The 25095-nt window shown below is 41.5% G+C and overlaps 1 long non-coding RNA gene across 2 annotated transcripts; it reads left to right on the top strand.

The window, feature by feature from the left end:
• Positions 1–106: 106 nt before the first annotated feature.
• On the top strand, positions 107–23076 carry LOC144312036 (uncharacterized). Of its 2 annotated transcripts, XR_013377461.1 has the most exons (3): positions 107–255; positions 2412–3284; positions 22930–23076. It is a non-coding gene; the product is annotated as an uncharacterized LOC144312036 (long non-coding RNA). The 2 variants fall into 2 exon arrangements; XR_013377460.1 differs by lacking the exon at positions 22930–23076 and having other exon boundaries at positions 2412–3420.
• Positions 23077–25095: the final 2019 nt, after the last annotated feature.

The following is a 25095-nucleotide window of genomic DNA, read 5'->3' as shown; positions in this document are numbered from 1 at the left end:
AAAAACAAAACAACCCTTTACCAAGTACATGTTGCTAAGCTTTTAGAACACTGATGACAGAATTCTACAGTTCTGGGGAAGGGCGGGAGAAGGGATTTATGTCACACACAAGAATCCAAATGCTATTGCACATCTCAGCAATGACACTGGAAAGCTAGAAGACAGTGGAGAAATGTGCCTTCCAACACCTGTGGAAAAACAATTTTAAATTTAGACCTCTTGATGTAGCCACATACTCATTTAAATCGTTTAAATGTGAGTAAAAACTTTACGTTATCAGACACTTGCTCAGGAAGCCAAGAGGACATGATGCCCCCTGGAAATTAGGAATAAACCCAGTTAGTAAATAAAGAAATGGAATTTAGGAACCCCAGGATCCAGTGCAGAAGAAGGTCTTACATAAGATGTGGGGGAAGGGAAATACTCCACACTTCCCCTCCGACTAAGGACCTAGAGAGCAAGAGTACATCAAATGTCCTGTGAGTGACTGCCATAGAAATGTGACAATGGCAGCCTGACCAAGGTTTCAAAATATGGAAAGGAGGTTTGTTCAACTAGAATAGAGCTTGTTGCTGAGATGGTGAAAAGTACTTAGAAACCTAAGAAAAAGAAACAAAGAACAAAACAACTTTTGTTTGTTTCCCTTAACTTCAGAAAAAATGAAACAAAATACAGGAAAAGAATAGTTGTGGTAGAGCAAGCCATGGCTCAGCTGTGAATAGGGTTTATGTGGTTGTAATAATCCAAATAATGAATATTGGTCTAACTAAAGTCACAAAGTGATATTGGGATTGGGAGGATGTAGGAGGGGAGATATGTAGGGGTATGTGTGTGTTTGTGTGTGTGTGTGTGTGTGTGTGTGTGTGTGCTGGGGAGGGGGTCATATGGTAGAAACAAAATAGATAATGGCTAAAGTTTAAAAATTAAGAACTTCTGATATAAGCATATTATTTAAGCATATGGCAACAAATAGCACAATAGTTGCTAAAAGAATTACTGATTGCTTTTGAGGAGTGGGAAATATGGTGGGGGGTGGAGGCTGCTGTTTCTCCCACCTTATAGATCACCTTGACTATTTAAATGGTGTGAATGCATAAAGGTGATTATCAAATAAGGCATCCAGAAGGAAGGAGGGAAGGAAGGAAGATTGGAAGGGAGGAAGGAAGGAGAGGAGAAAGAACTAAGGGAAAGAAGGAAAAAGAAATCACGATACATCCATATTTTGCAGCATTATGGAAGCCATCGATACTCATGATATTGATAAATTTTAACAACACAATATAATGTTAAGTGAAAGGATGAAACTGTATGGAATATATACCCTTAACTTTGAAAAGACTTTCTCCAAAATCTATTCAATAAAGTATATATGTATCAAATGTTGAAAGAGTTTATTCCTGTTTGGTTATATATAATAGACGTTTGAATTTTTCCCCTTAGAATAGCTGACATTTCCCCAAAGTTCTTTAGCATGCTCATAGTATCTTTATTCTGAAAAAAAAAAAAAGTCTTTCATGATTCTAGTTGTTTTTTGTTTGTTTGTTTGTTCTTTAAAGATCACGGAGGATTAAAAACAAAACAGAAAAGGAAATCCTGGGTGCCAGGGATTGATGGAATCCAATTTCTCTGGAGCCTCTGGGGAACCTCAGAGATGTGGATTCTGGTTTAGTGCCCCACTGCAGTTCTTTGGAAAAGAATTAGTTAAATCCAACTCATCCTTTATTGGGGCATCCAATGCTGGGTTTATGGAGAATATGCTTCCCTTAAAAATTATAATAAAAAAATTAAAAATATATATATAATTAACCCCAAGCTCCTGACTTTTCCTTTCAAATGAAAAACAGAAGAACAGAAGCTTGTAAGAACATTTATCCCAGGTTGGCATCCTTAACTGAGGAAAATTTACCTGCAACAGAATGAAATGTTTGCCCCTCCCCCTTCCCCCAATGCTGCCTGTCTCTTTGCCTTTTCTTCCCTGCTCCAGCCTCTGGCCACTTCCTGGCTAGGATTTCTAAAGGCTTCCACTGGGGAGAGCCTGTGTGCCGCTGGAAAGTGCTGCAAAATTTAACATGCCTGAAACAATTATTATCTAGATTTAAGGTATATTAAATATTTAGGCAAGGGCTGGAATCTAGCACTTATGAAAAATTTGTCTTGAGATTTTCAAAGACACTGGACACAATTTCAAGAGATCAATGCAATAAAAAGCCTTTTACCTCGTGCTGGTAGGCTGAGTGCTGCCCAACTGTCCTGCAGTGTTTTGGCAAAGGCTGATATGCTGCTCCAAGATCTGCCCCAGCCTGAAGCTGCCTCGGCCCCTTGGCCGATCTAGTAGTCTGTAAGCCTACTTACATAGCCTACTTAGGTAGGCTAGTTACTAGTTACCTGACTGATTCTTCTCATATCCATAGGTCATGCATTCTGGATAGAAAGATCAGAGCACTTCTGTACCTCACCAGACTCTCCTGCACCACCCGCTGGGCATCGAGGAACCAGATCTCTTGCACAACTCTGAGCACTGCAATAACATCTGTAGCTGGCAACTATCGAGTCCGCACAGAATCAAGAAATGTTACAGACCACTGCACGCCTTTAACTAACTGCCCTTTAAAGGTTTATTCCTTTAAAAACCTCTGGGCCAGGCTGAAACCTTGGAGTTGGCCTTTGGACAAGAGTCCACCATCTTCTCCCCAGGTGGCTGGCCAACAGAGTAAAGCTCCTATTCCTTTCCATCCAAAGCTCCTATCTTAAGTATCGGCTTTTGGAGCAATGGGCAGCTAAACTTGCTGACTGCAGATTCCTGAGGATGAGAAGCTCAGCTGCTGCTGAAGGGGATCTTTGTCCGTACTTGCAAATATGAATGAAATGCATCCATTTCCAAGTACAACTGACTTTCAGCTATGCTGGTTTCCCGTGGGGTGGGGTGCAGTAGAGGTGGTGGAGAGGAGTCTTTAACAAGGAGAGCTTTGCTCTTTCTGATTAGGAACTCAACTGGAACAAAATCTTTTGGAGGCTCAGATGTGAGGAAGTTCAAGGTGGCAGAAAATTTACTGGAGGGAAGACCCAAAATGTAGCAGTTGGAGAACTAGAAATCTAGGTGACCACTGCACTTGTGTGGTTTCAGGGGAGATGCCACAGGAACACCACTAGCTAATACTGATGGAGAAGTTTTGCTCAGGGATTTATAGGACTCATCTGACTTACTGCACTTGACCCCTATGTGAAAATGGCCAATCAAATAAATAAGAGAAGACTCAGCATGCTTATGGAACATACCCAGGGAGGTAAGCCCAGCTCTGACTCTAGAACCTCATTTGTTAAAAAAAAAAAAAAAAAGAACCTCATTTGTTTAATTGTGGGGCTTATGAGCAAGGAGTCTCTTGATATAAAGATCTAAACTATATAGTTCACTTGTACACTGTTTGTGGGAACATAAGTTGGTACAGCCATTATAGAAAGCAATAAGAAGCTTCCTCAAAAAATTAAAAATTAGGAGTGCCTGGGTGGCTTAGACGCTTAAGGGTCCATCTCTTGACTTCAGCTCAGGTCTTGATCTCAGGGTCATGAGTTCAAGCCCCATGTTGGGCTCCATGCTGGGTGTGGAGCCTACATAAAAAAATAAAAAATAAAAAATTGAAATACCATGTGACTCAGGTATCTTACTTCTGGATATATATCCAGAGGAATTGAAATCAGAGTCTTAAAGAGATATCTGCACCCCTTGTTCATTGAAGTATTATTCACAAGAGCTAAGATATAGAAACAACCTAAGTGTTCATTGTGGATGAGTGGATAAAGGAAATGTGATACACACACACACACACACAGTAGAATATTACTCAGCCATAAGAAGGATGGAAATTTCACCATTTGTGACAACATGGGTGGGCTTTTGGGGCATTCATGATAAGTGAAATAAATCAGAGAGGAAGGTCAATACCTAAATCAGACCGAGAAAGACCAGTATGTGTGATTTCATTTATATGTGCAATCTAAAAAAACCGAACTCATAAAAATGGAGTAGAATGGTGGTTGTCAGAGGTTGGAGGGGTGGCAGAATGGGGGAGATATTGTTTAAGGATACAAACTTGCAACTAAGTCAATAAATACATTCTGGAGTCCTAATGCCCAGCATTGTGATGTTAGTCAACAATACTTTATTATAAACTCCAAAGTGGCTAAGAGTTGAGGAGTTAAGTTAGTTCAGAAGGTGCTCCCAGAGAGAGATGGTAAGAGACAAAGCCTGCCACACTGAGGAGAGTTACATTATGGTCTGTGTTTCCTTCTGAGCTCCCATACAGTAGAACCAGTCTTGCCAAGCAAAGCAAGACTTAGCAATATAGCATTTAGATTCAAGGCTTTGTGTGTGTGTGGGTGTGTGTGTGTGTGTGGAATTACCTACCTACCATTATCATTCTAACTGAACTATTGATAATATACAAGAATGTATGTGTGTAGAAAGGCAAGTAGATGTATAAATATATGTATAATAAAAATACATAAACGTATTTCTGTCTTGTATTTATCTAATCTACTTGTCTAATTTATCTAATTATTTAATCTAATCATCTATTTGATTATCTATCATCTGTCTCCCTCTCTCTGTGTCAGTCTGTCTGAGAATCTCTTGCTCAGACTCAAGAAATCTTTTTAGCAGGGTACTGGCCATCTTCAGCTGTAATAATCGTAAGTTGGGAGCTAGCAAACTACAGTCTGTAGGCCAAATCCATTCCTCTGCCTATTTTTGTACAGCCCTCAAGTTAAAAATGCCTAAAAAATATTTTTACAATTTTAGAGTTGTAAACACACACACACACACACAGGAAAACATGTTACAGATACCCTATATGGCCTACAAAAGCTGGAATATCTACTACCTGGCCACATATGTATATCATATGTATATCAGAATATTATTCTGTCATAAAAAAGGGGAATGCCATTTGCAGCTACATGCCCCTTGAGGGCATTATGCTAAGTGAACTAAGTCAGAGAAAGACAAATACTATATGACCTCCCTTATATGTGAAATCTAAAGAGAACCCCAAACTCAGAATAAGAGATCACATTTGTGGTTGCCAGAGGCAGGAGTGCCAGAGAGTTGGGTGACGGTGGTCATAAGTATTAGCTTCCAGTCATAAGATAAATAAGTGCTGGGGATGTACAACATGACCACAGTTACCGATGCAGTGTGGTACATTTGAGAGTAGATCGTAAAAGTTCTCATCACATGGGCAAAAAAAAAATTTTTGTGGCTGTATGGGGTGATGGATGTTAACCAAAATTGTGATAACATTTCTATATATTGTGAAATGGTTAAGTCATCATGCTATATACCTTAAACTTAAACGCTATTATTTGTCAATTATATCTCAATAAAACTGGAAGAAAAAATGACAATAAAGGTACCTTATTGAAAAAAAATTGATAGCACACCTTAGAGCCTGTACAATTTACTCATTCCCATATGGTTTTGCGTTTTGAATTTGTTTGGCTTTTTCCCTAGAGTAGTTGCAGATCTGGAGAACCAGGTAGGCTATTTTTGGTAAGAATTCATAAACCTGGGCAGCCCGGGTGCCTCAGTGGTTTAGCGCCGCCTTCAGCCCAGGGTATGATACTGGAGGCCCGGGATCGAGTCCCGCGTCGGCCTCCCTGCGTGGAGCCTGCTTCTCCCTCTGCCTGTGTCTCTGCCCCCCGCCCTCTGTGTCTGTCATGAATAAATAAATAAAATCCTTAAAAAAAAAAAGAATTCATAAACCTGAGGGGGTGGGGCAAGATGGCGGAGGAATAATAGGGTCCTCAACTCACCTGGCCCCACCAACTTACCTAGATTACTTTCGAACCATCCTGAAAACCTATTAATTTGACCTGAGATTTAAAGAGAGAACAGCTGGAACGCTAAAGAGAGAAGGGTTTTCGCCTCTAACAAGGCAGGAAGGCGGGGAAAAAAATGAAAAAGAATCAAGGGGGGCGGGGCGCGAGGAGCCGGGCTAAGGCAGGGCAGCGAAAGCCTCCAGGACAGGAAAGTCCGGTCCCAGGAAAGCAGGAACTTTTAAGAATCTGCACCAGATTCTTGCCTGACGGAAAGGCGTTTAGCAGGGAAATTGGGCAGAATCTCAGAAGAGGCAGTGGAGCCCCCAGTCTCCCGGAGTCACTGGCAGCAGAGCCTGGGGGAGGGCGCACTGCACGCGGCCGCTCGGGACCGGGCGGAGCGCAGCCGGGGCCTCGCAGAAGCCCGGGGTGGGGGCTGCGCCCTGTGCCTCGGGAGCGGCGGCCCAGGAGCGCGGTTCCAGCCGCACAGGCCCGGGATCCCATGGTGCCGGCGGACACAGCCCACGATCCTGCGCTCCCCCGGGCCAGGCAGAGGTAGGGAGGGCACAGGACAGCGAGGACTCTCCTGCTGGGCCCCCAAGCTGTGCAGGTCAGTTTCCCCTGCTGCCCCAGGAGCACCTACACCAGTGCAGACCACGAGACTGTGGCAGTTGCTGTGGGGAGCTGACTCCAGGCCTGGAGACCTGGCCGCCGCCAGTGTGCTTGTTCCTCCTTGTTTCACCATGTGCCTGAGAGAGGCAGGGCCACCAGGGAACAGGGGACTCACAGGGTAAACAGCTCCCACTGAGCCCGGCATATGGCGGGGGTGGGGGGGGCAGCTCCCCCAAGTACACACACCTGAGAATCAGCACAGCAGGCCTCCCTCCCCGCCAGAAGACCCGCTGGAAGGACAGGAGAAGAGCAAGTTCTTGACCAAGCAGCGCTGGAAAGCTCCAGGGGAGGTCAAGAGATTTACAGTATATAGAACTACAGGGTACCCCTCCTATTTTTTTCTTCCTTTTTCCAGTACAACTTTTTTTTTTTTTTTAACATTTTATTTATTTATTCATGAGAGACACAGAGAGAAAGAGAGAGGCAGAGAAACAGGCAGAGGGAGAAACAGGCTCCATGCAGGGAGGCCGACGTGGGACTCAATCCCAGGTCTTCAGGATCAGGTGGGTGCTAAACCGCTGAGCCACCTCGGCTGCCCAAGTACAACTCGTTTTTATATCAGACTGTAAATTTGCAATTCTTTTTTCACTTTTCCCACCTTAACTACAATATTTTACCACCTCTTCATTTTTAAGATTCTTCCTTTTTACTTTCATATTTCTACAATTACAGGTCCTAGATATATTTTCCACTTTTAGATTCCCTTCAACATACTCAACTGAATTTTGGGAGATATATATATATGTTTTTTTTTCTGTTTTGTGTTTTTTTGTTTTCTCTGCCTCATTTTGCTCTGCAATGGGGGAAGTTAATACCTTCTAAAACATGACCAGCATGCACCCAGAACCAAGTGATATACCGTGCTGGTTCATTCTGTGAGATTCCTCATTCCCATTTGCCCCCCTCTTTTATCTCATTTATGTTTTGGTGGTCAATGTTGGGGCCTTCTACAAGTATTTCTGGTTTATATAACTTTGGGACTGAGCATCTTCTAACATACAGAACTTAATATACTCAGAAAAAAGATACACCCTCTAGAACCCCTCATTCTCCCTCCACTACAACTTCATCACCATCACCATCTCCCAGTCCCTCTGCCTTTTTTTCCTATTCCTTTTTTTTCTTTTTTTCTCTTCTTCTTTGGGATTCTTGGTCTTTATTTTTTACTACTTTGTTTTAAAATTTGTTTTTAACTTTAGTGGTGCTTTTGTTTTTATTTCATTCTGATCTTGTTTTCAATTTCTGGTCTCTGATCTTGGCAGAATCTGGGCTGAAATTTCCTTAGGTTGTGGTTGATATTCTTTTTTTATAATTATTATTATTATTATTATTAATCTATAAATTTATTTTTTATTGCTGTTGAATTTGCCAACATATAGAATAACACCCAGTGCTCATCCCGTCAAGTGCCCACCTCAGTGCCTGTCACCCAGTCACCCCCACCCCCTGCCCACCTCCCCTTCCAGCACCCCTAGTTTGTTTCCCAGAGTTAGGAGTCTTTCATGTTCTGTCTCCCTTTCTGATATTTCCCACTCATTTTTTCTCCTTTCCTCTTTATTCCCTTTCACTATTTTTTATATTCCCCAAATGAATGAGAACATATAATGTTTGTCCTCCGATTGGCTTACCTCACTCAACATAATACCTTCCAGTTCCATCCACATCAAAGCAAATGGTGGGTATTTGTCATTTCTAATGGCTGAGTAATATTCCATTGTATACATATATGTGGTTGATATTCTTGATACAGCCTGCTCATACAGCCACTCTGCTCTCAGCAAAATGACTAGAAAGAAAAACTCACCACAAAAGAAAGAACAGAAACAGTACTCTCTGCCACAGAGTTACAAAATTTGGATTACAATTCGATGTCAATTCAGAACCATATTCAGAAGCATAATTATAAAGCTACTGGTGGCTCTGGAAAAAAGCATAAAGGAATCAAGAGACTTCATGACTGCAGAATTTAGATCGAACCAGGCCAAAATTAAAAATCAATTAAATGAGATGCAATCCAAATTGGAGTCCTAACAACAAGGGTTAATGAGGTAGATGAAAGAGTGAGTGACATAGAAGAAAAGTTGATGGCAAGGAAGGAAGCTGAGGAAAAAAGAGAAAAACAATTAAACGATCATGAGGAAAAGTTAAGGGAAATAAATGACAGCCTCAGAAGGAAAAATCTACATTTAATTGAGGTCACAGAAGGTGCCGAAGGGGACAGAGGGCCAGAAAGCATATTTGAACAAATCATAGCTGAGAACTTCCCTAATTTGGGGAGGGAAACACTCATTGAGATCCAAGAGATAGAGAGGTCCACCCCCAAAATCAATAAAAACTGTTCAACACCTGACATTTAATAGTGAAACTTGAAAATTCCAAAGATAAAGAGAAGATCCTTAAAGCAGCAAGAGACAATAGATCCCTAATTTATATGAGGAGAAATATCAGATTAACAGCAGACCTCTCCACAGAGGCCTGGCAGGCCAGAAAGGGCTGGCAGGATATATTCAGGGTCCTAAATGAGAAGAACATGCAGCCAAAGAACACTTTATCCTGCAAGGCTTTCATTCAGAATAGAAGGAGAGATAAAGAGCTTCCAAGATAAGCAGAAACTGAGAGAATATATGACCACCAAACTAGCTCTACAAATATATTAAGGGGGACTCCATAAAAGAAAGAGGAAGCCCAAAGATATAATCCACAAAAAGAGGGACTGAATAGGTATTACAATGACACTAAATTCATATCTTTCAATAGAAACTCTGAACGTGAATGGGCTAAATGATCCCATCAAAAAATGCAGGGTTGAGGGGGCTGGGAAAGATGGTGGAAGAATAGGGTCCCCAAGTTCCCTGTACCCACCAACTTACCTAGATAACTTTCAAATCATCCTGAACCTACTAATTCAGCCTGAGATTTAACGAGAGAATATCTGGAATGCTACAGAGAGAATAGTTCAAGCTTCTAACAAGGTAGGAAGAGAGAATAAATAAATAAATAAATAAATAAATAAATAAATAAATAAATAAATAAATAAATAAAATAATCCAGTGGGGGAGCTCCCCACCCCCATCTGCAAGGAGCCAGGCTAAGGCCCAGTGGTGGGAGCCTCCAGAACAGGAAAGCCCAGGCCCAGAGAAGCAGAAAATTTAAAAATCTTCCCTGAGGGAAAGGCGCTTGCAGGGAACTCAGGCAGGATCCCAGGAGGGGAGTGGAGCCTCCAGGTTCATGGGGTCACTAACACAGGAAGTGTGCCCCAGGGGAGAGCACGCCACATACCATGGCCTGGGCTCCGTGAAGGGCTGGAGCGAGTGCCCAGCAGGGCCTCGGGAGAAGCTCAGGCGGCAGCTCCAGGCGGAGGGGGCTGTGAGGCCCCAGGACTGTGATTCCAGCAGCACAGGCCCTGGATCTCAGGGCAACGGGGACACAGCCCAGGATCCTGCGCTCCCCTCGGGACAGGTGGAGGCCGGGAGGGCACAGTACAGCGAGGACACTCCTGCCGCTGAGTGCCCTTGAGCTGTGCAGATCAGCACCCCCCGACCCCGGAGCATCCAGGCCAGTGCAGACTGGGAGACTGTGGTAGTTACTATGGGAGCTGACTCTAGGGCTGACGGCCTGGCTGCCGCCAGTGTTGTTGTTCCTCCTGGTGTCACCCTGTGCCTGGGAGACTCAGGGCGCCAGGGAACAGGGACCTCAGAGGATAAACAGCTCACTGAGCCGTGCACCCGGAAGGGGGCAGGGCAGATCCCCGAGGTGTACACACCTGAGAATCAGCACAGTAGGCCCCTCCCCCAGAAGACCAGCTGGGAGGAGGAGGAAGAACAAGTTCTCCACTAAGCAGTGCTGGAAAGCTCCAGGGGAAGTTGAGGGATTTACAGTATAAGGAACCAGAGAATACCCCTCCTTGTTTGTTTTTGATTTTGTTTTTTGTTCTTTGTTTGATTGATTTTTTTTACCCACTCTGCACTGAGGAAAATGACTAGAAAGAACTCACCACAAAAGAAAGAATCAGAAATAGTACTCTCTCCCACAGAGTTACAGAGTTGGATTACAATTCCATGCCAGAAAGCCAACTCAGAAGCACAATTATAAAGCTACTGGTGGCTCTGGAAAAAAGCAAAAAAGATTCAAGAGACTTAATGACTGCAGAATTTAGACCTAATCAGGACAAAATTAAAAATCTATTAAATGAGAAGCAATCCAAATTGGAGGTCCTAACAAGGGTTAATGAAGTAGAAGAAAGAGTGAGTGACATAGAAGAAAAGTTGATGGCAAGGAAGGAAGCTGAGGAAAAAAGAGAAAAACAATTAAAAGATCATGAGGAAAGGTTAAGGGAAATAAATGACAGCCTCAGAAGGAAAAATCTACATTTAATTGTGGTTCTGAGGGCAGCAAAAGGGACAGAGAACCAAAAAGTGTATTTGAACAAATCATAGCCGAGAACTTCCCTAATTTGGGGAGGGAAACATGCATTCAGATCCAGGAGACAGAGAGATCCCCCCTAAAATCAATAAAAACCATTCAACACCCCAACATTTAATAGTGAAACTTGCAAGTTCCAAAGATAAAGAGAAGATCCTTAAAGCAAAAGAGACAAGAAATCCCAAACTTATATGGGGAGAAGTATTAGATTAACAGAACTCTCCAAAGAGAACTGGCAGGGCAGAAAGGGCTGGCAGGATATATTCAGGATCCTAAATGAGAAGAACCTGAAGCCAAGAATGCTCTATCCCACAAAGCTCTCATTCAAATAGAAGGAGAGATAAAGAGCTTCCAAGATAGGCAGAAACTGAAAGAATATGTGACCAACAAATCAGCTCTACAAGAAATATTAAATGGGACCCTGTAAAAGAAAGAGGAAGCCCAAGGAAGCAATTCACAAAAACAGGAACTGAATACGTATTATGATGACACTAAATTCATATCTTTCAATAGTAACTCTGAACGTGAATGGGTTTAATGATCCCATCAAAAGTCGCAGGGTTTCAGACTGGATAAAAAAGCAAGACCCATCTATTTGCCATCTACAAGAGACGCATTTTAGACCTAAGGACACCTACAGCCTGAAAATAAAAGATTGGAGAACCATGTACCATTCAAATGGTCCTCAAAAGAAAGCAGGGGTAGCCATCCAAATATCAGATAAATTAAAGTTTATCCCAAAGACTGTAGTAAGAGATGAAGAGGGACACTATATCATACTTAAAGGAACTATCCAACAAGAGGACCTAACAATCATGAATATTTATGCCCCGACTGTGGGAGCAACCAAAGTAAAGATATACTTACATAATAATACACTTATACTAGGAGACTTCAACACGGTGCTTTCTATAAATGACAGATATTCTAAGTACAACATCTCCAAAGAAACAAGAGCTTTAAATGATACACTGGACCACATGGATTTCACAGATATTTACAGAACTTTATAACCAAATGCAATGGAATACACATTCTTCTCAAGTGGACAGAGAACTTTCTCCAGAATAGACCACATACTGGGTCACAAATCAGATCTTAACTGATACCAAAAGATTGTGATTGTCCCTTGCTTATTTTCAGACCATAATGCTTCGGAACTTGAAATAAAGTACAAGAAGAAATTCGGAAGAAATTCAAACACATGGAGTTTAAAGAATGCCCTGCTAAAAGATGAAAGGCTCAACCAGGAAATTAGAGAAAAATGAAAAAGATTCATGGAGACTAATGAGAATGAAGGTACAACCGTTCAAAATCTTTGGGATACAGCAAAAGCAGTCCTGAGAGGGAAATACATTGCAATACAGGCATCCCTTAAATAACTGGGAAAAACTAAAATACACAAGCAAACCTGCCCCTAAAGGAACTACTGGGGAATATAACAATTAGTGAAAGGGAATAAAGGGAAAGGAGAGAAAAAGAGTGAAAATATCAGTGAGGGTGACAAAACATGAGAGACACCTAACTCTGGGAAATGAACAAGGGGTAGTGGAAGGGGAGGTGGGCGTGGAGTTGGGTGAGTGAGTGATGGGCACTGAGGGGGGCACTTGGCGGGATGAGCACTGGGTGTAATGCTATAGGTTGGCAAATTGAACTCCAATAAAAAGTTTTAAAAAAAAGGAAATGGAGAAAGAACAGCAAATAAAACCTACACCCAGCAGAAGAAGAGAATTAATAAAGACTCAAGCAGAACTCAATGAAATAGAGACCAGAAAAACTGTGGAACAGATCAACAAAACCAGGAGTTGGTTCTTTGAAAGAATTAATAAAATAGATAAAATATTAGCCAGCCTTATTAAAAAAAAGAGAAAAGACTCTAAATAATAAAATCATATATGAAAAAGGAGAGATCACCACCAATACCAAGGAAATGCAAATTATTTTAAAACATATTATGAGCAGTTATATGCCAATAAGTTAGGCAATCTAGAAGAAACGGACGGATTTCTGGAAAACCACAAAGTACCAAAACTGGAACTGGAAGATAGAAAACCTGAAAAGGCCGATAACCAGAGAGGAACTTGAAGCAGTCATCAAAAACCTCCCACAACACAAAAGTCCAGGGCCAGATGGCTTCCCAGGGGAATTCTATCAAACGTTTAAAGAAGAAACCATACCTATTCTACTAATGCTGTTCGGAAAGACAGAAAGAGATGGAATAATTCCAAACTCATTCTATGAGGCCAGTATCACCTTAATCCTAAAGCCAGACAAAGACCCCACCAAAAAGAATTATAGGCCAATATTCCTGATGAACACAGATGCAAAAATACTCAACAAGATACTAGCCAATGGGATCCAACAGTACATTAAGAAGATTATTCACCATGACCATGTGGGATTTATCCCTGGGATGCAATGTCGGTTCAACATTGCAACAAGAGAAAAAGCAAGAACCATATGATCCTCTCAATAGATGCAGAAAAAGCATTTGACACAATACAGCACCCATTCCTGATCAAAACTCTTCAGAGCATAGGGATAGAGGGAACATTCCTCAACATCTTAAAAGCCATCTATGAAAAGCCCACAGCAAATATCATTCTCAATGGGGAAGCACTGGGAGCCTTTCCCCTAAGATCAGGAACAAGACAGGGATGTCCACTCTCACCACTGCTATTCAACATAGCACTAGAAGTCCTAGCCTCAGCAATCAGGCAACAAAAAGACATTAAAGGCATTCAAATTGGCAAAGAAGAAGTCAAACTCTCCCTCTTTGCCGATGACATGATACTCTACATAGAAAACCCAAAAGACTCTACTCCAAGATTGCTAGAACTCATACAGCAATTTGGCAGCATGGCAGGATACAAAATCAATGCCCAGAATCAGTGGCTTTACTATATACTAACAATGAGGCTGAAGAAAAAGAAATTAAGGAGTCAATCCTATTTACAATTGCACCAAAGCATAAGATACCTAGGAATAAACCTAACCAAAAAGATAAAGGATCTATACCCTAAAAACTATAGAAGACTTCTGAAAGAAATTGAGGAAGACACAAAGAGATGGAAAAATATTCCATGCTCATGGATTGGAAGAATTAACATTGTGAAAATGTCAATGCTACCCAGGGCAATTTACACGTTCAGTGCAGTCCCTATCAAAATACCATGGTCTTTCTTCAGAGAGTTGGAACAAATCATCTTAAGATTTGTGTGGAATCAGAAAAGACCCTGAATAGCCAGGGGAATTTTAAAAAAGAAAACCATATCTGGGGGCATCACAATGACAGGTTTCAGGTTGTACTAAAAAGCTGTGGTCATCAAGACAGTGTGGTACTGGCACAAAAACAGACACAGATCAATGGAACAGAATCCAGAAATCGGCCCTCAACTATATGGCCAACTAATATTCGAAAAAGCAGGAAAAACTATCCACTGGAAAAAAAGACGGTCTCTTCAATAAGTGGTGCTGGGAAAATAGGATATCCACACGCAGAAGAATGAAACTAGACCATTCTCTTACACCATACACAAAGATAAACTCAAAATGAATGAAAGATCTAAATGTGAGACAAGATTCCATCAAAATCCTAGAGGAGAACACAGGCAACACCCTTGTTGAACTTGGCCATGGTAACTTCTTGCAAGACACATCCATGAACGCAAGGGAAACAAAAGCAAAAATGAACTATCGGAACTTAACCAAGATAAAAAGCTTCTGCACAGCAAAAGAAACAGTCAACAAAACTAAAAGACAACCTACACAATGGGAGAAGATATTTGCAAATGACCTATCAGATAAAGGGCTAGTATCCAAGATCTATAAAGAACTTATTAAACTCAACACCAAAGAAACAAACAATCCAATCATGAAATGGGCAAAAAAACAAAGAATAATCTTCTTAACGTACTGTTGGATCCCATTGGCTAGTATGTTGTTGAGAATTTTTGCATCTGTGTTCATCAGGGATATTGGTCTATAATTCTCCTTTTTTTTGTCTTTGTCTGGCTTTGGGATTAAGGTGATGCTGGCCTCATAAACTGAGTTTGGAAGGATTCCATCCCTTTGTATCCTTCAGAACAGCTTTAGTAGAATAGGTATTGTTTCTTTCTTAAACGTTTGATAGTGGGCAGCCCAGGTGGCTCAGTGGTTTAGCACTGCTTTCAGCCCAGGGTGTGATCCTGGAGACCCAGGATTGAGTCCCATGCTGGGCTCTCTGCATGGAGCCTGTGTCTCTGCCATTGTCTCCCTCTGTGTGTGTGTGTGTGTGTGTGTGTGTGTTTCTCATAAATAAATAAATACAATCTTTAAAAAATAAAATAAAATAAAATAAAATAAAATAAAATTAAAATAAAATAAAATAAAACAAAATAAAAAGCATTTGATAGAAATCCCCTGGGAAGCCATCTGACCCTGGACTTTTGTGTCTTGGGAGATTTTTGATGACTGCTTCAATTTCCTCCCTGGTTATTGGCCTGTTCAGGTTTTGTATTTCTTCCTGTTCCAGTTTTGGTAGTTTGTGGTTTTCAAGAAATGCTTCCATTTCTTCTAGATTGCCTAATTTCTTGGTATATAACTGCACATAATATGTTTTTAAAATCGTTTGTGTTTCCTTAGTATTGGTGGTCATCTCTCCTCTTTCATTCGCGATTTTATTAATTTCTGAGTCTTTTCTCTTTTGTTTTTAATAAGGCTGGCTAATGGTTTATCTATCTTATTAATTCTTTCATAGAACCAACTCCTGGTTTTGTTGATCTGTTCCACAGTTTTTCTGGTCTGTATTTCATTGAGTTCTGCTCCAATCTTTATTATGTCTCTTCTGCTTACTGTAGGTTTTATTTGCTGTTCTCTCTCCAGTTCCTTTAAGTGCCAGGTTAGCTTTTGTATTTGATTTTTTTTCCAGGTTTTTGAGGGATGCTTGTATTGTGATGTTTTTCCCTCACAGGACTGCTTTTGTTGTATCCCAAAGATTTTGAACAGTTGTATCTTCATTTTCATTCTTTTCCATCAATCTTTTAATTCTTCTCTAATTTCCTGGTTGACCCTTTCATCTTTTAGCAGGATGCTCTTTAACCTCCACGTATTGGAGTTTCTTCTAAATTTCTTCTTGCGATTGAGTTCAAGTTTCAAAGCATTATGGTCTGAAAATAGGCAGGAGAGAATTCCAATCTTTTGGTCTCAGTTGAGACCTGATTTGTGACCCAGTATGTGGTCTATTCTGGAGAAAGTTCCATGTGCACTTGAGGAGAATGTGTATTCAGTTGCATTTGGATGCAAAGTTCTGTAACTGTCTGTGAAATCCATCTGGTTCACTGTATCATTTAAAGCCCTTGTTTTTTTTTTTGTTTTTTTTTTTTTGTTTTTTTTTTGTTTTTTTTTTTGGAGATGTTGTGCTTAGAAAATCTGTCATTTTCAGAAAGTGCCATGTGTAAGTCTCCTACTATGAGTCTATTAGCTAAGTATGTCTTTACTTTGGTTATTAATTGATTGATATCCTTGGCAGCTCCCACATTTGGGGCATAAATATTCATTATTGTTAGGTCCTCTTGTTGGATAGACCCTTTACATATAGTATAGTGTCCCTCTTCATCTCTTACTACAGTTTTTGGGATAAACTTTAATTTATCTGATATGAGGATGGTTACCCCTGCTTTCTTTTGAAGTCCATTTGAATGGTAAATGGTTCTCCAACCTTTTATTTTCAGGCTGTAGGTGTCCTTCTGTCTAAAATGAGTCTCTTGTAGACAGCTAATAGATGGGTCCTGCTTTTTTATCCAGTCTGAAACCCTGCACATTTTGATGGGACCATTTAGCCAATTGAGGATCAGAGTAACTATTGAAAGATATGAATTTATTGTCATCATAATAGCTATTCAGTCCCGGTTTTGTGGATTTCTTTGGGCTTCATCTTTATCTTACGGGGTCCCCCTTAATATTTCTGGCAGAGCTGGTTTGGTGGTCATATATTCTTTCAGTTTCTGCCTATCTTGGAAGCTCTTTATCTCTCCTATTCTGAACGAGAGCCTTGCTGGATAAAGTATTCTTGGCGGCATGTTATTTTCATTAATACCCTGAATATATCCTGCCAGCCCTTTCTGGCCTGCCAGGTCTCTGTGGAGAGGTCTGCTGTTACCCAAATACTCCTCCCCATAAAAGTCAGGCATTTGTTGTCTCTTGCTGCTTTAAGGATCTTCTCTTTATCTTTGGAATTTGCAAGTTTCACTATTCAATGTCAAGGTGTTGAGCGGTTTTTATTGATTTTTTTTTGGGGGGGTCTCTCTATATCCTGGATCTGAATGCCTGTTTCCCTTCCCAGATTAGGAAAGTTGTCAGCTATGATTTGTTCAAATACATATTCTGGCCCTCTGGCCCTTTTGGTGCCCTGGGGAACCCCAATTAAACATAGGTTTTTCTTCCCTAGGCTGTCGCTTATTTCCCTTAATCTATCTTCATGGTCTTTTAATTGTCTGTCTCTTTTTTCCTCAGTTTCCCTCTTTGCCATCAACTTGTCTTCTATGTTACTCACTCATTCTTCCACCTCGTTAACCCTCGTCATTAGGACTTCTAGTTTGGATTGCATCTCATTCAATTGATTTTTAATTTTTGCCTGATTGGATCTAAATTCTGCAGTCATGAAGTCTCTTGAGTCCTTTATGCTTTTTTCTAGAGCCACCAGTAGCTGTATAATAGTGCTTCTGAATTGGCTTTCTGACATTGAATTGTAATCCAGATTTTGTAACTCTGTGGGAGAGAGGACTGTTTCTGATTCTTTTGAGGTGAGGTTTTCCTTCTATTCATTTTGCTCAGTGCAGAGTGGCCAAAAACAAGTTGTATTGGGAAAAGGAGGTAAAGAGAGGAGAGGAAGAAGGAAAGAAAAGGGAAAAAGAAAAAAGAAAAAAGGAAGAAAAAAGAAAAATAAAGAGAAGAAAAAGAGAAAGCAAAAAAGAAAGGGAAAAAAAAGGAGTGGGGGAATCAAACCAAAAAGAAAAAAAAAAAAACCACAAGGGAGTATCTTCTGTTTCTGTATACTTTAAGTCCCTTGAGTTCCCCTGGAACTTGTCCGTCTACCTGGTCTTCCGGGGAAGAGGCCTGTTGTGCTGATTCTCAGGTGTTAGCACTTGGGGGAGCTGCTCTGCCCCCTGCCTGGTGCAGGGCTCAGTGGGGGTTGTTTACCCCATGAGGCCCCAGGAGGAACAACCCCAGTGGCGGCGGCAGGTCTGGAGCCCTGGAGTCAGCTCCCGCAGTAACTCCAGAGCTCTCCGTCTGCAGGGCCTGGAGGCTCCGGGGTGGGGCCACTGATCTGCTCAGCTCGGGGCAGGAGCGTCCTCGCTGTCCTGGGCCCTCCCGGCCTCTGCCTGTCCCGGGGCAGGCCGGATCCTGGGCTGTGTCCCGGCGCCCTGTGCTCCGGGGCCTGCGCTGTTGGATTCGCGCTCCCGGCCGCGCAGCCCCCTTCGCGGAGCCACCGCCCGAGCCCCTCTGAGCTGCTCCGGGTCCCGCCTTGCGTGCTGCAGCCCTTAGGGAGCTGGGCGCACTCTCCCCGAGGCACAGGTGTCTGTTAGTGTCCAGGGAACCTGAGGGCATCCCTGCCCTCCTGGGGTCCTGCTCCAAATCCCTGTGAGGCCTTTCCATCCGGGAAAATTGGTGCAGCTCTTGCTTCTCCGGGAAGGGGCTCTCCTGTCCTGGGGTCACTCGCCCCGGCCTTCGCCTGACTCCTCGCGGAGCCCCTCCCCCTTGGAGGCCTTTTGTTTCTTTATTTCTTTTTCCCCCATTTTCCTACCTTGATAGAAGCACGAACTCTTCTCACTGTAGCATTCTAGCTGGTCTCTCTTTAAATCTCAGGCCGAATTCATAGATTTTCAGGATAATTTGAAGGTTATCTAGGTAATTTGGTGGGGACAGGTGATTTGGAGACCCTACTCTTCTGCCATCTTGCCCCTCCCCACTAGTTTGTTTTAAAATTTGTTTTTAACTTTAGCGGGCCTTTTGTTTTATTTTGCTCTAATCTTTATTTTCATTTTCTTGTCTCTGACCTCGTCAGAATCATCTAGGGTGAAATTTTTTAAATTGTGGTTGATATTCTTGACTCAGCCCACTGATACAGCCACTCTGCACTGAGCAAAATGACTAGAAGGAGGATTTCACCACAAAAGAAAGAATCAGAAAAAGTACTCTCTGTCAAAGAATTCCAAAATTTGGATTACAATTCAGCATCAGAAAGCCAATTAATAAGATAGAGAAACCATTAGCCAGCCTTATTAAAAAGAAGAGAGAAGAGACTCAAATTAATAAAATCGCGAATGAGAAAGGAGAGATCACCACCAATACCTAGAAAATACAAACAATTTTAAAAACTAATTATGAGCGCTATATGCCAATAAATTAGGCAATCTAGAAGAAATGGATGCATTTCTGGAAAACCACAAACTACCAAAACTGGAACAGGAAGAAATAGAAAACTTGAACAGGCCAATAACCAAGGAGGAAATTGAAGCAGTCATCAAAAACCTCCCAAGACAAAAATATCCAGGGCCAGATGGCTTCCCAGGGAAATTCTATCAAACGTTTAAAGACAAAACCATACCTATTCTACTAAAGCTGTTTGGAAAGATAGAAAGTGATAGAGTACTTCCAAACTCATTCTATGAGGCCAGCGCCACCTTAATTCCAAAACCAGACAAAGACCCCACCAAAAAGGAGAATTACAGACCAATATCCCTGATGAACATGGATACAAAAATTCTCAACAAGATACTAGCCAATAGGATACTATAGGATACATTAAGAAGATTATTCACCATGACCAAGTGGGATTTATCCCCAGGATGCAAGGCTGGTTCAACACTCATAAAGCAATCAATGTGATTCATCATATCAACAAGAGAAAAAACAAGAACCATATGATCCTTTCAATAGATGCAGAGAAAGCATTTGACAAAATACAGCATCCATTCCTGATCAAAACTCTTCAGAGTGTAGGGGATAGAGGGAACTTCCTCAACATCTTAAAAGCTATCTACGAAAAGCCCACTGCAAATATCATTCTCAATGGGGAACACTGGGAGCCTTTCCCCTAAGATCAGGAACAAGACAGGGATGTCCACTTTCTCCACTGCTATTCAACATAGTACTAGAAGTCCTAGCCTCAGCAATCAGGCAACAAAAAGAAATAAAAGGCATTCAAATCAGCAAAGTCAAACTCTCCCTCTTTTCAGATGACATGATACTGCACATAGAAAACCGAAAAGACTCTACTCCAAGATTGTTAGAACTCCTACACCAATTCAGCAATGTGGCAGGATCCAAAATCAATGCCCAGAAATCAGTGGCATTTCCATATATTAACAATGAGACTGAAGAAAGTGAAATTAAGGAGTCAATCCCATTTACAATTGCGCCCAAAAGCATAAGATACTTAGAAAGAAATCTAACCAAAGAGATAAAGAATCTATACCCTAAAAGCTACAGAACACGTCTGAAAGAAATGAAGTAGATACAAAGAGCTGGAAAAATATTCCATGCACATGGATTGAAGAATTAATTTTGTGAAAATGTCTATGTTACCCAGGGCAATTTATACATTCAGTGGAATCCCTGTCAAAAATACCTTGGACTTTCTTCACAGAGTTGGAACAAATAATCTTAAGGTTTGTGTGGAATCAGAAAGGACCTTGAATAGCCAGGGGAATACTGAAAAAGAAAACCAGAGCCGGGCGCATCACCATTGCAGATTTCAAGTTGTACTACAAAACTGTGATCATCAAGACAGTATGGTACTGACACAAAAACAGACATCGATCAATGGAACAGAATAGAGAACCCAGAAATAGGCCCTCAACTCTATGGTCAATTTATATTCAACAAAGCAGGAAAGACTATCCAGTGGAAAAGGATGATCTCTTCAATAAATGGTGCTGGGAAAATTGGACAGCTACATGCAGAAGAATGAAACTAGACAATTCTCTTACACCATACACAAAGATAAACTCAAAATGGATGAAGGATCTAAATTGAGACAATAATTCATCAAAATCCTAGAGAACACAGGCAGCCCCCTTTTGAACTTGGCCACAGCAACTTCTTGCAAGATACATCTATGAAGGCAAGAGAATAAAAGCAAAAATGAACTACTGGGACTTAATCAAGATTAAAAGCTTCTGCACAGCAAAAGTAACAGTCAACAAAACTAAAATACAACGTACAGAATGGGAGAAGATATTTGCAAATGACATATGAGATAAAGGGCTAGTATCCAAGATCTATAAAGAACTTCTTAAACTCCAAACCCAAGAAACAAACAAGCCAATCATGAAATGGGCAAAGGACATTAACAGAAATTTCACCAAAGAACATACACATGACCAACAAGCACATGAGAAAATGTTCCGCATCACTTGTCATCAGGGAAAATCAAATCAAAACTACAATGAAAGACCACCTCACACCAGTGAGAATGGTGAAAATTAATAAGACAGGAAACAACAAATGTTGGATAGGATGTGGCGAAAGGGGAACCCTGTTGCAGTGTTGGCAGGAACGTGAACTGGTACAGCCACTCTGGAAAACTATGTGGAGGTTCCTCAAAGAGTTAAAAATGGATCTGCCCTATGACCCAGTAATTGCACTGCTGGGGATGTACCTCAAAGATACAGATGCAATAAAAATCCGAGACACCTGAACCTCAGTGTTAATACCAGCAATATGCACAATAGCCAAACTGTGGAAAGAGCCTCAATGTCCATTAAGAGATGGATGGATAAAGAAGATGTATATATATATATATATATATATATATATATATATATATATATACACACACAATGGAATATTCCTCAGCCTTTAGAAACAAGTACCCACCATTTGCCTCGACGTGGATGGAACTGGAGGGTATTATGCTGAGTGAAGAAAGTCAACTGGAGAAGCACAATCATTATATGGTTTCACTCATATGGGGAATATAATAAAATAGTGAAAGGGGTTGTAGGGGAAAGGAGAGAAAATGAGTGGGAAATATCAGAGAGGGTGATAGAACATGAGACTCCTGACTCTGGGAATTGAACAAGGGGTAGTAGAAAGGGAGGTGGGTGACAGACACTTGATGGGATGAGCACTGAGTGTTATACTCTATGTTGGCAAATAGAACTCCAAAAAATACATTAAAAACTTAAAAAATGAGGAAGATGTATATACCCTGCTAAAACAAAAACAGAAACGAAAATAAGGTAAATAAAAAAGAAAGCAAAAGATTTTCCTTGTGGTGAGAACTCTCAAGATTTACTCTCTTGCCACCTCTCAGATACACCAGAAAGTAGTATTCACTGTAGTCGTCATATTGTACTGTAAATCGCTATTACTTCTTTATCTTAAAACTAAAAGTTTGTGTCTTTTCACCATCCCTTCAACTCCCATTCTGGATACTTCTGTTTGATCCCCTTTTCTGAATTAGTTTTTCTTCTTTATTTTTGTTTTAGACTCCACATATAAGTGAATATATATGTATAAAACCATATTTTGCCTTTCTCTGACTTATTTTGCTTGGCACAATGCCTTCAAAGTCCAGTACCATTATCACACATAGCAAGATTTCCTTTCCTATGGCTGATTCATATTCCATTCTATAGCTAACACTTCCTTATCCAGTCACCACTGATGGGCATGGACATTTTCATGTCTTGGTTGTTTAAAACAGTGCTTCCTGATCATGGAGATGCAAATATTTCCTGGACACATTTTTCTGTTTTTTATGGATATGGTCCCAGAAGTGGAATGGCTTGATCATATGGTAGTTCTATTTTTAAATTTTGAGGAACCACCATATGTTGTGCATAGTGACAGTACCAATGTGCGATCTCAACAATAGTGCCCAAGGGTTCCCTTTTCTCTGCATTCTCAGCAGCATTGTCTTTTTTAGGCTAGCTCTTCCAATGCATGTGATGTGATATCTCATTGTGTTCTTGGCTTGCATTTTTCTGATGGTTAGTCATGTTGTCTACATGTTTATCATTTGTTTATTTTCTCTAGGAAAATGCCAGAGCACTGTACACTGCATCTGGGGTCAGGGACAAGACCAGTCTCCACAGAACCTTCAGGATCCTCATTTAGATAGGCATGGGTGGGTCCAGGGTCAGTCTTCTGGCTGAGGTGAGGTCCCATATTTGTAAACAGGAAACCAATGGAGAGGACAGGAAAGGGAGGCTTCTGAGGTCCTTTACTCTGCCCTTGGAGCCTGTAGGTCCTGGTCCTTTGCCCTGTTATTCTGGAAAGCCACTGCCTTGAGGACACCCAAATAAAGCTGTCCTTTCCTTGTGTGGTGTGCCTGCCTGGGGTGTAATGCTTGAGCTGGAAAATATGATGCAGGAAGCCTCCTTTGTAATGGTACCTAGGGATTTGTGTGGAGGAAATGCAGAGGAAAGACTCACACAGAGGCCATCATGGTCATCCCCTTGCCCAGAGACAACTTGAAACTGTTAGTGGCATGTCTCCCTGCAGTGGAGGTGGTTGAAAGGGGAGGTGGCTTCCAAGAACTTCTCATTGATTCATTCCATAACTACGCACTAAGCACTCACCCTATGCTAGGTACCTTGGTGGGCCCATGGGTGGATCTGAAAATACCACAAGCTCCCTGCCTTTAGGAATTCACAGTCTGGAGATGGACAAAAGCACAAACACAAAAACATGTGAAAGAAAAGAGCAAGTGCTAGATGCTACACAAGACTGTGTGCTATGAATGAAGGCCGGGGAGTCAGTGGAGAGAAAGGTATGAAAGCTATCACTGAGGGTGAAATCCTGAGAACAGAATAACAAAAGGGTAAAGTTAGATCTGCACACATCTGAGCACAGTGTGTCAGGAAGAAGGGACCCCTGTTGCAGATACTAACAGAAGCTGATTTGGCCAGAACAGGTGAAAAAGGCAGCCAGCATGGCTGTGGGGAAACGAAGAGATCTGAGGAGAGAGAAAAGGGAAGGGAGAGATGCTGAGGCCTGGTAGACTTAGTTATCTCTTGTTCCTCTGTTACTGTATTGCCCCAATACCTTGCATCTTACAATTCATATATTTAGTTTCTCACCGGTTTTGTGAATGAGGAATCCAGGCACAAATTAGCTTGGTTCCTCAGCCTTAAGGTACATCAGAGGCTGTGGCTGTGGCCTCATAGGAGCTTAACCTGACAGAGGATTTTTCTCCCAAGTTGACTCAGTTCTCTGCCACATGAGCCTCTAGACATGGCAGCTCAAAACACCTCTGGTAGATTTTTGATTCAGGGATAGATAAGAAAATGGGAAATGGAAAGAGTCAGAAGTGGAACATGAGTGAGTGGAATATGAGAGGAAGTAACTAGGAAGTGAGACGCTATTTCCAATTGAAACTTAGATGTGACATGCCATCATGTTGGCTGTATCCTATTGGTCAGAAGCCAGTCAATAGGCAGATTGGGGTTACAGAGGGATACCTATAGCACAGGTCAGGATTGCTGGGAACCATTGTGAAGGCTGCAGCCCTCACAATGATTTAAGAGACCATTTGGTCAAGAGACCCAAATGAGGCAACTGGGTCTCACTCCAAATATAACAAGAAACAATTGGATGGTTTTACTACTGAAGACAACAATGTCTCTGCCTTGGAGCATTTCCACCCCATTGTGGTACCCCCATTAAAACGAGGCCAGAGGGAACGTGACTCTTGTGATATTACATTGCAGGAGCCCAGGCCACTTTTGAGTGGTACTCCATGCCACATCCCACCCTTTCTTGTCAAGCTTCCTTAAATTTGTGCCTCAGATATGCAGGATACCAGACCACACATGTTATAAATATCATGCATAGACACCTGATGATGTCTCTAGGAAACATATTTTAGCCTGATCCCCACTGTGCAGGTTGGGAAACTGGGGACTATGTGAAAGACACAGTGGGTTAGGTAGGACACAGAACTGGGAAAACAAACAGAAATAAATGTCTGAATTCAGCTCCATCTCCTCAAAGGTAGGACCTTACTTGCATTTTCAGAGTTGTGGCTATGGCATTTTTGATTCGTTGTGTACAGTTAAGGATATGACATTGGGGTAAGCAGTCATCTTCCATGAAGGGGATCTGGATATGAAGGAAGGGATCCAGTTTCTGGAATCTTGAAAAAGTGACCTCACTTCCTTGGTGACAGGCCCACAGCTGACTTAGAACTCTGGTAACCAG

The sequence above is a fragment of the Canis aureus genome, chromosome 4 (assembly GCF_053574225.1).
Source record: "Canis aureus isolate CA01 chromosome 4, VMU_Caureus_v.1.0, whole genome shotgun sequence".
Taxonomy (NCBI): domain Eukaryota; kingdom Metazoa; phylum Chordata; class Mammalia; order Carnivora; family Canidae; genus Canis; species Canis aureus.
Note: the sequence above shows the minus strand (reverse complement) of the source record. Positions and strands in the feature narration are given on the sequence as shown.